Here is a 13,872-nt window from a genome sequence, read left to right on the forward strand (position 1 = left end):
TCTGCCACCAGCTGCAGAGCAGCCCAGGATGGCATCAAGACAAAATGAAGCACAAGAGTGAGCTGAGAAAAAAGGGGAGAGCAGGTTCCTGTCTTGGATCCAACCACGTGGTTAATGACATGGTTGATTCTGATCAATTTGACTTGCCTGCTGCAGCTTCTGTTAAACAGAAAATCCATCACAGGAAATAAAATATCATTGTTTGTTTTTAAGGTTTCCATTTTTCCTTTTCTATCAGGCTCAAAATAATACTTTGTTCATAAAAGTCAACATAGCATACTTGAAAGCACTAAAAAGTGAGCTGTTTGTTTATCCTCAGGGCAGGTGCTCTGTAGATTATCACAGTCAAGCTTTGTTGTTTTGCATTACAAAGTCTCCAACCTTGACCTAAGAGGACAACTCTTCCTATTTCCCCCTCAGCTCCAAGAAAAAAAAGAAAAAAAAAAGAAGACAATCATTCTTATCATTCTTTATTCTAAGCCCGTGCTTTGTCTTGCTTTAGCAAAGCCTTTGCTGTACAGACTCGTATACAAGTTTTCAGGTTCCCTCTACTTGGCTGTTAATGCTGAAGCTAGTCGGGGCTGAAATGGCTGCCTTAGACTGGTTAGAAAATTAGAAGCATAGACTCTCTTGGGGAATTCAGCAGCGTTAATTGCATGACTTGGGAATCCTCTGGGGAAACCTTCCAGGTGACATGTAAGGAACTAGACACACATATATCTCACTTTAATATGAAGGGAAGCTGAGCGCTCATCTCCCCGCACAATCTGTTTACAACTTCACCCTTACACTGAATGACGACATACAGGTGGAATTATCTTCTTCCATTAAGGATCTTTAGAAAAACATATATAACAGCAAAAGCTTGCAAAGGGTCTCCTCCCAGACAAATATTGTAAAAATCCTAAATTCTGGAGTTACTTCAAATGAATAAATCTCTAAAAAATACAAAACGTTTTTTATGCCTTGGTGTGTGGGGAAAAGTAGTACAGTGAATTACTGCTGCAGTCATCTGCCCTGGTGTGAGCTGGGATACAAGGGAAAAAATGTACACTGCAGCTCCAAACGGGAGGTGCAAAGGTGACTTTCGAAATCCCCTGATCCCAAGTTAATTGCTAGACAGTCCCCAAGCATAAGTTAGAGCAGCCTTCAGCATCCGCATCTAAACATGCCTTTTGTTCCCATCCAAAGCCCATCAGGAACCATGCCCCTATACCACAGGAGCATTGTCTGGAAACAGAATTAATAGGTTCCGGAGCCACTTGCTTCATCAGCCTGTAGAATGCCTTATTTAACTCTTTGCATAACTTCAGCACCGGTATTTTGACCACCTGTGAGAATGTGAGAGCATACTGCACTGCCCAGTTCTTCATAACCTAACAACACTCCTACAAGGGCTAGTAAAAAAATATTTCTATCAATGACTGGCTCTTATGATATCCAAATCTGTGAAAGTTTCTGCTTTTTTTTTTTTTTTTTTTTAATGTTTCTCTGCAGAAATTGGAAAGTCTTAACCTTCCTTAATCTCTGGAGGTGGTCTGTAGACCTCCAACAGTATCCAGTGACCTTGGAAAAGTGTTCTTGTGCCCAGACGGGCACTGACTTGAAACTTCTGTTTGTTGAATGGCCAAAGAACAGATATAGCCCAGATGCTACCATGGGTGTTTATCTTGACTACCTGCTTCGATAGGCATAGATACTTGGCATCAAGTTAATTTTGTTAAAATTAGTACCAAGGAAATTTGATATTTATAAAAATATGAATATATAAAATAAATATATAATATATATTTATATAATGTATATATTTATATAATATATAAATATATAAATTTGTAAAAAGCATTTTTTCTTATAAATGCTGCAATGTAATTATCAATACATAGGGCTATCATATTTACACACAACATTCACACATAAGCAAGTAAGGGAAATATCTACTTACAACTCCTCATGAAAGACAAAATTATCTCCCCGCTTTTCCTGCAGTGTCAGAGTGGCGAAGGGTTACTTTTCTGTAGAACAAAAATAAACTACAGACAGGAGTGATGGGTTGGATCCTGAGCACGAGGCCACAGCCTGCAGGAATCAGCACATTGGTGTAAAAATGATATAGGGCTAAACTAGTCTGCAATACATCTTGTTCTAAAACAAGACTTTTTTTTGAGCCTTGGATTTTCAAAGGAGTCAAAGACAGTTGGAAACTCTACTCCTAGAATATATGGAAATTATATGTTTTATACTTGTAGGTTCCTTTGAAAAAAAATGTGTTTTGCCCTAGTTGCAATTAAAAAACAAACAAACAAAAACAAACAAAAACAAAACAAAAAAAACACCACCCAAAACTCTCTCAGTTTGCACGTTGGCTAATCCATGTCCTTCTCCAGAAGGAATGCGATTGCAACTCTGCAGAATCAGGTTGTTGGCAGCTGGTCACTGGTGTGCTCAATATTCAAACCCAGACATTAGAAGTGAAAAAGAGAAACTCTGTCAAGGAAATCTCCATCAAAGCTACCCTGTAACTTAAGATCAGAGGCCCCAAGCATGTTACTTTTGAATTCTTGCAGGGTTACTGGCCTCCAAAATAAATCAGCTCTACCAATTGTGAAACACCCTAGAGCATATATTGGAAACATTCACTATCTTTTAAAGCGACAGATTAAAATCTCTAGTAACAAAGTTTTGCTCCTTTTGTTAAGCAATCCCACTCAGGCTTGCAGTGAAGGATTTGGGTATTCTTCTGAAAACCTTCCAGCAAACCACACCAGCCTACTTCAGGCTCATTCTGATCTTACTTGTACCAGCAAGAATAAATGTAACTAGACTGCATCAGAGATACTTTGGTGCATATCCAAAATTAAGCTCCAGCTGCAGACCTGTGTATTTTTATGCTCAGAAGTCCAAAGTTGGCATGTGGAAGAGCTCTGCTGGCAGGGCCCAGGGAACACTGGCCCTGAGGTACTGTAACTCAGCCCCCATCCGATCTCTGCTGACTCTTCCACCGATACACCCAATGTTTTGTCTCGGATGCTATCAGCGTGCCAAGGCAGCATCAACAATACAACAAAGGCAACTGTAATAACGTCTCACTGAGCCCTTTACAGGATGATAGGAAATACCTGCCTCCAAAAAAACCCGCAATCTGTTTAGACAGAGCTGCCTCTTCGTGTGGTCAAGTGACAGGCCTTCCCGGCCACGGCCAGCGCGTGAGAACGGCTGGGCTGGGCCTATTCCCAGACACTGCTTGAAAGAACTTATTTCTCGTGCTTTCTGCAGAAAACACCTACAAAAAAACCTCAGTCACTGTGGTGGCCCCAGGCTCTGCGGTTACCTCAGAGCTGTGCCTGGCACAGTGGTGTGGGCACAGGCTTCACCTGGGCCAGCAAACACGGCCTGTGTCTGTGGTGCTGGCCCAGCACCAGGCTGTGAGGGCGTGGAAGAACTGCAGAAGGAAGGAATCTGGGGGAAATTATTCTTCGGTGTGACTTCAGTTAAAAGGATATGTTTCTCATAATGGGCAAATGTTAACTTCAAGAACAGGAGTGGGAGACACCATAAGTATTTCTTTCTGAGTATGTAAGCAGTATCACACAACCACTCCAGGAAGTACAAATGACTGCCTTATTTGTAATGAACTAACCTTGAAACCTAATTAAATTAAAAACAAAATAATAAAAATGTATTTAATTATGCAACAGCACTACAAAAAATATTTAGCTAATGTGCCTGCTCGTAAATTCCTTATAGTCACCCTCCCCACGTGAAATAAAGCACGACCAGGTTCTTCGCTGACTGAGTACATGACATGTTGTATGACACATTTACAACCCCAAAACCGGTTAGATTTGCAGTACAACACAGCAGACAGAAAATTGGGAGGATGGACAAGACGTTATGGGATACACTGAATTTCATATCAGAAGAAATAATATGGTGGCCCCTGCTCTGACTACATTATTCATTTTAATATTTAATTCATAAAAAAATTCTTCTAATTTTCACGAGGTTTCCAGGCTTTTGCAAAATATGGCCCCAGAATCCTGACATCTTCCTGCACAATTCTGGTTGAGCTTGGTAGGTAGAAGTAAAAAGCCTAATCTTAAAGATAAAGCCCAAAGCCCTGACTACATACTATCTTTAATGTTTAAGTACATTGTAAACAAGTTAAAAATTTTAAACAGCAGCTTTGAGAAAGGAAACGGGTGTATTTTTCTTCAAACATCTTTTGAGAAGGGCCAGATTCTGATCGATATGTAACACTAATGTAAATCAGAAGCAATCTCCCTGAAGTTAATAGAGATCACATTCCAGGCTCCTGAGCTTTTGCACACTGAATTTAACTATCTGTCATGCCTGCGAGGTTACAGCACGACCTGAAAGAAGGTATGGTGTAAGATCAATGTTAAGGAAAGAGTTTCATTTAAAAGACCATCTTTTCCCATCAGACATGATAGGAGATTTATTATTCCAATATTATTGTTGAAACTAGAAGAGAGAGAAAAAATAAACAGGAACATATATTTTCATTTTATGACTGCGAACAACATTTCATACTGTAAACATATCTCGGTCTATAACATTTACCCAGTAAAAAAAATAATTTCAATACAGTCCTTATTGCTAGCTCGGCAGAGCCTCCCCAGAACATTGTGTTAATGATTAATATGAAGTCAGTGGAATTCCACAGTTGCTGAGAGTCTAGTGCCCAAGAATGAACTGCATTGCTAAATCAGCAAAGACAGTTGTCAAGGTAACCTCTATGTAATCTATTTAACTGGCTCCCAAAACACCAATCAAGGTCAGATAACGCACTCAAGCACCATATGAACACACTCATACGGCATAAAGCTTTGTATCAAGACAGCAGGGAGGAAAAAACCTCATTAGGAAGTAGGGGGAAAAAAATAAATTCAGTTTTGAGAAGTGTTAATTGGGATTGCAGTTAGCTTTGTGGAGAAAGTATGCCACACGTCTATGTTCTATCTGTGGTAGAAGTAATTTCACTCCAGTTCAGTTTGAATGGAAATATCCTTCTACCAGTGCTTAAAAAAACAAAACCCCAAAAAGTAAAAACAGCCACCGATAAATTATTCATTTCATTTATTGTTTTATTAATGCCTAGACTGATACCTACACTCTGAAACACAGTTCTCGTTTTGTTTTGCTCTGCAATAGGTTTTCATGTTACTTCAGAACAAACGATGCCAGCAGCATCTCGGGGCTGGTAATGCGGCTCCCCACACGAGCACAGTTCCACAGGTCCCACTCCCCTGCTGCCTCACCCCTCCCATGGAGGCTTTCCATCCTCCAGAGTGGCTTCTGGAAAGGAGAGTGTCTGCTTGGATTTACAATTGATGGGTAGCTTGAATTTGAAGTCGTATTGCAAATATTATTTACTTTCTCTGCATTCACATCTCTACAGCGGTAACAAGAGTCACTGGGGTCTGAACTGATTTTTATTCCAACAATTGCTGTGCATACAAATCAACATCCTTTGCCTGATATTTACTGCTTTGCTCATCTTGGAAGCAAAGAAGAGCAAGCATTATGAGAATTAAAAAGGTTGCCTGTTTCCCTTGGAGCCTCTGTACCTTTGTCCTCTCCCGGAAAGCTACAGTACTTTGCAACTTCTTACAGCCTCTGCTCCTCAATGAATCGCAACAAATATCCCTGTGCTGCTCACAGTGAAAGTACATACCAAGGGAGCTATTTCCTTCCGTCAGTTATACAATGTCAGTGTCATGGAGCTGTGCTAAATCAGGACCCTGCTCCTGTTCCACAAAGATGCCAAAAGGTCCTGCCAGAGAGAGGGAGAGCTAAAAATAGCAGATCCAAAACTGCAAAAGGCAATCACTGTAAAGACCATGTAAACATCTGCGTGTTCAGACAATATTTTTGGCCAATGCCTTCCACAGCAAACAGTCAGAACTCTACTTTAAATGCAGAATGGCTGCGTACATCACACTTCAATGAAATCCTGAGAGCTGAGGTTCACTAGCAACTCCGGTCACGTTCTAGACGTAGCATTTCTCAGGATTTCCTCCTTTCTAGCACTGTGTGAGATCCGTATGCCTGTCTGGGATCCGTGCAGGATCCAAGGGCTATAAAACCCTGTACCAGTTTAGGAAACAAGGAAGACAACTGCACATTCTAGTCATCCCCATGTGGGAGGGTGCGATGGTGCCACAAGCTGCTGCTTATCATGTTGCTGCTGAAAGCAGCTGTGTAGGCAGAACCCCACAGCCTTCAGAGAATCACCCTAAGGACTGCTCTGGACCCACCAAAGCCTGAAATAAGGAAGCTGCTAAGGTGCCTCCAACCTACTTGAGAAAGCCAGCCTTCAGGAGAGGACAAACTGCACGCCTTGGAGGTGCAGCACAGGACCTCACCTTCCAGCTGCAGGGCAGATGTGCTCCACACTGCACCCACACGCGCTGCATGTCAGGGCTGTGTTCCAACGCAGTTCCTGTCTCAGGGAAGCAAGACCGTGGGCTGGGTAGGACCTAAATCTCATCCAGATGTGGAGTTAAGATAGACACGGAGTGAGCGATTCAATACAAATGGCTTAAAGGTCCAAACGTTATCCATCACATTTTTCTATAAAATAACCATCACTGTAAAACCTGAATGCATTAGCAATATTCAGAAACTGATCTCCGCCACAGACCTGTTAGGTACAAAAAGCTGAGGGCTCCATTTTGAGCTGAAGAAACTGAAGAGCGGGCAGGGTAAGTGACTTGCTCAGGGTCAAGCAGGACGCAGGTGGCAGAGGCAGAGACGTATACCTGAACGCCCCAAAACCCAGCCTAGCTGAAGCACTGAGGTCTCTGTCCTTAATGGAGCCACTTGAGAGCTCTGAGCACCCACAACACCTATTGATTTCAGATTTCTCCCAGAGGTAAGAGCGCTCGGCACTTGTCAGGTGTGTTAGCATAAAAGGAAGGTGCTCATGTATCTTTTCAAGCCCTAGAGACTGTCTGCTTTCAACAAGAAATTAGCAGTTTGTCTCTGGGTTTTGACATGCCAGACAGAGGGGAGGACTGACAGCTAATGAAGCTCTGAGACAATTACAGTAACTCTCCCATGATGAACTGATCCTCCCGTGCATCATTGGGTGCCAGAATAATGAAAGTTGGACTATGTAGCATATCTCCTTTTGTTCTACTACAAACACTGATCTGACAGTGCAAATAAAGAGTATGAAAATGGAAGGAAGGCTCATTTCAAGAGACACTATGCCAGAAGATGCTGGATGCAGTCAATCAACATAAGAGTCTGTTTCTTGTCCCAGCAAGTATGTGATAAGCCAGGTTTCGAACCAAACAGGACTGTAAATACAAATATTTATTGCAGTGTTTGAACTAACCTGGTATTTCAGATCTCAGAAGGTGCTTATGGCTTCTAAATGTCTTTCAATGTGGACCTAGGTTACTTCTGAGATAATTTGATTAGCTGAACAGAATCAATTTAATCTCAATTCATAATTAAAATACTCTGCCCAGGTACCTTTTGTTTTTAAAATACATTCCGTTTTCTTAGTTAATTGGGATTAGAACTGTAGGCATGATCTGTACCCAAAACACTCCTCTCTGCACCCACACAATTGTTCCTAATTTCCTTGGAAGTTTAATGCCGGCACCTACGGCGGGTAACACCACTTGCTCAGTGAGATGTAGCACAGCCAGCATAGGTACTGCTGGTAGGAGAAGCTGCTCGCTTCCCACTCAGAGGCAGGATAATATAGTTCTTGGGGATGGCCAAACATAAATACACAGATGAAAGATAAAGAAGGTTGGTCCTAGTATAATATATAGGCATAAAAGTAATTTTAAAAGCCATGAGTAAATGTATATGAAATGATCACACTTCCAGCACCATCTCAGTCCTACATCTTATTGCAGTAAAAACATGTTTACAATTGTTTTGGTTAGCACTCCCTATATGGAAGTAATTTCTGGAGGTTACAACCTGAAAGTATATTTATATCTCAGTGAAAGCATCATACTTGCAGGATTTTGAGACTTTTTTTTTCCAAGAAACAAACCAACTTGAACAATATTTCTCATTTTCTTTAGTAAATAAAGTTTTAAAAAGGGGGGCTCTGATTTTTTTAGTTCACTTTTAAAAACGAAATAAAGAGGCTTGGTTTGCTTATTCCTAATGTCAACTAAACGCTATGTAAAACAGTGCAGTAGTTGGAAGTTGCAGATAAGGTTTTTGGGGCTCTATCTCTCATCCACATGCATATGCTCTTCAAATGTACTGTCAGAGCCACGTTCAAAAACTTCAAAATCTGGAGGTGAAGGGATCCCTGCAGACTCAGCCCTTGTGCCTGGCATCAGAATCGACACTGTAGATATCTCCAAAGGAGCGTGAACTAATCCACACACTAAGAAAGGATTTACAAGATGGACTGTAACAGCTCCTAAGATAGCTGTTACTGTCTCTGTGTTGTTAATGTGTTTGCAAGATTAGTATCAATTACCCAGTAAGGGACATATCTGTTTTGAGAGCTTGTAATAAGTCCTTACTTAATAGTAGGTAAATAACATGCAAATGAAAGAACATATTGTATAAGCAACACAATATTTGATTATTTGTATGTGTTTGAAAGGTCTATAATGAATACATCTGTCTTTGCAGGATCAGCTAGAGGTATATATTTATGCCTCTCTCTCTAAAAACAGGAATTATATAGAAGCTCAGAGATTCAGTACAGACATTCAAAGTTAAATAAACAGTGATATGCACTAACGATTGCCAGTACACTCAATTTTTGATTCATTCTATTTATCCTACTATAATTATCTGAATACGAAGAATGGTGACTAACTGCCCCCTCCCTCCCTGTCGACTGTGCCAGCCCATGTCATGCTCCAAGCCTTCTGAAATACCCTGCTTGAGGATTAGAAAACTTTTCCCGAGTAAAGAAAGGAGGAAAACAAGGTCTGAAAAAATAAGTCTGGTGTAAAGTAGCATCATTTCATGGGAGCCCACAGTGCAATCCTGACTTTTACTGGCTGGGACCCTATACAGAAATTGGGACCCCACCAGCCAGGCGTCCGGTAACAAAGGCAACACCCAGCAGGAAGAAAGCTGCTTTCCCTCCTACCACTCATCACATTCCCTGGCTAACTTTAAGTCAGTACAAGGAGCTGGGGGAGAAGAGATGGAGCCGACCACGCCGGGCTCTGCAGAGAGGCGTGCGAGCACGGGGCTGCCCAGCAGCCTGGCCCCGCCGCCGCAAGCTCCTGCTTGCTCATTCCAGTTAGCTTCTTCTGGTTCCTATCAAACCGCAGCAGCCAGTTGTACTAATTCATCTTCATTTTCTGAAGTAAAAAAACACCACACAGCAGCTCAGGCAAATGTCTAGATAAAAATGCTCTTTTTATCTCCTGAAACCTCGGAGACTGAATTTACCTTCAAGAGTAACAGATGGCTTAATTGCTCCAGGTAAAGACTGTGCACAAGTCAGTGACAAAAAAGGGCTGTACATTTTTTTTGGTAACATAAATCTCCTCCAAACCCACCCCTGTAAACAGTAATAAGAACATGCAGGGCTTTTTAATTGAACATTAAACTCAGAAGTCCCATTACATTCACAGTACAGTATCCAGTTAATACATCCTTTGGGTTTTTTTTTTTTTCCTTTGTCCCACCCACAGAGATGTTACAAATTGGATTTAAATTAAATTTCATTCTAAACACATATATTCAATCATAACAAAACAGTGACAAATTAGCTTATTCCATTTAAACTCATTGTATGCTCAGCCTGAGTACCTCCTGCTCCAGCCCAGGGCCAATTTCCCAGAGGTCAGGTATTTAAAAAGCTGACGCACAAATGTGTGTAGCTATTAGCAGGGGGATTGCTTTGATTATTACATGAAATATCAGATTGAACTGCAGTGAGTGTTTTAAAGTGTGAATATGGAAAGGGGTTGGTTTTATCACTGCATTAGTAAAGGAGTATAAGTGGACAGATGCAACCACAGAGCGGCGTACAGGTAGGTACAGCTGATCTAGAAATTCCTACTTGCATTTTTTTTCCTCTTTCTTAAATACGAACTGATACAAAATGAAACCTGACTGGCAACTTCCCTTTTAACACCGCTCCCTGTTAGCTGCCTTTACTGCACATGATAACATGCTACGAGATTTTCTTACTTTCTTCATCACGGCTGGGCCCTTGCTAGTTTTAGCAATCAAAGGAAGCCAGAACGGGTCAGGTGTGGAGTAGACAGAGCGAGTGTGATACCGCTTCTGGGAGAACTTGGAGAGTTTCCAAATCAATCAGTCTCAGGGGGCAGAAAAGCAACAGGCATGAAAAAAAAGATCCTAAGTGTTACCATGGCTAAACATCAACTGTGGTGAGATCAAACACTTGTGAAGCAAGGGATACCGAGACTGCTGTTTGTAAAGGAAAAAAGCCACCATTCCAAAATTACAGGGAAATGTGTTTAGAAAATAAACATTCTCAAATTGGCCCAAAATTTGTAGCAGTAAACAAACTCACTTCTTTTTCCAGGTTTGTGCACTCCTTGTGCACTGTAGATATTTCAGAGATATTTCAGGCCTCATTTTCATAACAAATTTCCCAAACCAGGAGGGATATGGTGTCCCTACGTGGGGACATGCCTTAGCTATCTATTGGCCTAGGGTACTTAATCACAACTGCTAACAAACAGGAAAAAAAAAAAGAAACAATTAAAAATCTAATTGGTTTGAAGCTTTAAATCCCATCCCAGCATGCATGCTCATTCCTGTCCGTACTACCCTGATCCTACCAAACTCTTCCCTTCTCTCCGTGGGCCACCCGACAGCAGCTACAGCCACACACAAACTTGCGGCTTCCAAAACTCGTGCTCCAAGGGTAACTCTGGGTTTAACCCTGCCAGATACCCAGGCCTTCACGGAGGACACTAAAGCCTCACAAGAAGGGCTTAGCACTTCACTGAACTGGCGATGAAGGAACATATCTCTCCTGGCATCAACACCCTGACAGCACAGCCAACAGGACCAGCTAGCGATCTTTCCTAATACATGTGTATTTTCTAATAGGGTTAGGAAAAGACTTGGATCTATTGGTGAATTCCCTCAGCAAACAACCAGCAGGAATCAACAAAGAGAGAAGTCAGACGCCCATGTGATGCAGTAGCTGTACACACTTCTGCTGATCAATGCTTTCACAAGTTGATCACCACACAAAACCCAAAGGACCAGACTCCCAACTCTTGACTCTATGGCTTCAGTGGGGTGAAAGCACTGGTATCAGCTGAGACCCCAGCCCCAAACCTGCTCTCTGCCACCTGTTAGACATATGGTAACTCCTTAAACCTGGGCCTTGTGGCAACTGACAGTAGAATCTTCTACCAGCAGACACGCCTACAGAGGGATCCCCCGCGCTGTGCAGGCCTCACTGCCCAGGTGCAGCAGCGCCTGGCACCGGCAGCCCTCCCTTCGTCAAACTGAGGAAAGCCGCACAAGTGCTGATCACTTCTTCACCAGTAACTGCTCACAGCTACAGCCCCTCAAAGCCTGTTCCATGCGAGGCCTACCAAGCAGTGTACCTCCACCCACTATTATTGCACCTTATAAATCAAACACAAGTGCAGGAAAGCAGGTGGTCATAAACTAACAGAAAGATCAGACCAAGAGCGCACATATATTAGACTAGACCCACTCATCACATTGCCCAGGGTTGAACACAGACAACGGGACCATTTATTTAGGTTGCCTGTGGCTGACAGGTAACAAGGGTGCACGGAGAGCGTGCATGATATGGGTTACAGGCCAGGAAACACCTTCCCTCAGCCCTCACCGCCGCTCAGGGGCTGGGGTCCCAGGAAGAAATGGGGGGTCCCAGGGTGGAGGAACATTTTCTGTGGGGTGGGAGTAGCAAGCGGGGAGGAAGGGCCCTGCGTGGCCTGAGGAGGAGAGGCGATCCTGGCACGGACAGCCGCGAGCCCTCGCTAGCCCGTTGTCTCTTTGAGGCCAGGTGTGCTGGGAAACGTCAGGCGCAGTGGGATCCCTGCCTGAGCCACGATCTCAAGCACAGACCTGCAGCAAGAATCTGTGCAAACAGTTTTTTGGGGGATTTTTTTTTTTTTTTTTAAATTGTAAACAGGGAGCGTGAGTGCCAACAGCCAGATAAGGGGAAGAACCAGTGCTACATTCTCTGGGGTAGCAGAACAGTAATCTCTTATTAGGCAAAACAGCCTTTTGGAAGTTACCGGCTGCTACAAAAGCTGTTAACACATTCCTCTTCTTTGGATTTCCCTCAAGGTGTGAAACACAAACCTTGATGGTTTTCCTGAGCGATCTTGCTACCAGAGACAGCACGAGGGGAGTGCTCGAGCCTGGCGAGAAGAGCAGGGCAACAGCCCCAGGCGAACAGGAGGCTACGTGCCAGGGCTGAGGGGGGCTGAGAAAACCCAAAGGACAATTTGGGAACAGGGCTGGTGCCTACAGCACAACTCTGCCAGGTAGGAGCTGCCGGGGGGCTCCTGCATGGGGTCCCTGCTGGCTCTCATGGGTGCTGTCCCCTGCCTGCCAGATCTCCCCAGAGACACGTGTCATTTACTTAGGTAGCAATGCCAACAGCACGCTGTGTCCTCCCGCTGAAAGAAGGGCTTAATCCAGCAAAGCTTAACTGACGCAAGTGACCCTTATTCCAAACCGCCGGGACAGCACCGGTGAGCGCAGGTTCCGCTGGTACGAGCCGGTGAGCTCCGGCCTCTTGGTGCTGAGGTCAGATCCATGCAGTTTTTAATTAAATGACAGAAAAGGAGGCAGAACGGTATGAGTTAAAAACTACTGGCAGTAAAAGCCTCATCTTCTAAATATTCTTTAAGACTACTTAAGTATTCCTGCCCCAAGGAGGTAAATGAGATTATTCATATAAGTAAAAACTACTTACATAAGCTATGGTTTGCAAGACAGTTTACCAATTATGGAGACAGATTTCTGCAGCTAAATCCTATAAAATGAACAAGACTACCAAATTCAAATTTTTATTCTCAAAATAATAATAGTTAAAAAGAAAAAAATCAACCAACTAACCAAAACTGCAGACTCGGGGGAAAGGGAAAACTGCAAGAGCAATGCCCCATCCCCCATTGCTGTTGATCTAAAAATTACTTTCCTTTTAAAATCCTACATTCCCCCTTCACTTTCTGTTTTTAGGGCATGATTTGAAATAAAAAGATACAATTAAATTAAGCACCAGGAGTTGCTGAGACACAGAATCAGACACAGAAATATGTCTGATTACAAAACTGCTTACAATGTTAATGATAAAAAAACCCTTCCTGTTTGTCACGGCCACAAAAACCATCCTGTTTTTGGATAGGATAAGGTCCTTTACGATGTTGATAAAGCACTCCTCTTGGAGAAACATAGGGTACCATCAATCAACAACATTTGTCTTTGGCTTCTTTTGTCGACATCCCAATATTACAACAGCAAATCATAATCGTAGCAAAGTAAATAGGCTCTGGGGAGAAGTAGCTATAAATTGGGCTTGCCTCGATCAAATGAACTCCATCATGAAGGTCTGTTAAGCACTGAGTGTTTTACTTTCTAAAAGAACATTCAAATTGAAAATAGGTGGATTGAAAAGAAGAATCAGAGCTAGGAAACAGCGAGCTAAAGTTAACAATTAGCAGCAGATCACCCTGATCATCGCTGCTGTGCTTTCTTTTTCTTTAGCAGTTATTCATTTCAGTTTACCTCAATTAATTTATTTTTCAGTTTACTTCAATATTTCTGTATTTTCCCCCTCAATCTGGAAGATTTCTTTAAGGGCAAAATTCAGGCTTGGCATAAGCAGACGTGACTCCACTGCTTTAATGAGCACTAAGGGCCTGTCTA

Source organism: Cygnus atratus, chromosome 13 (genome assembly GCF_013377495.2).
Source record: "Cygnus atratus isolate AKBS03 ecotype Queensland, Australia chromosome 13, CAtr_DNAZoo_HiC_assembly, whole genome shotgun sequence".
Lineage (NCBI taxonomy): Eukaryota > Metazoa > Chordata > Aves > Anseriformes > Anatidae > Cygnus > Cygnus atratus.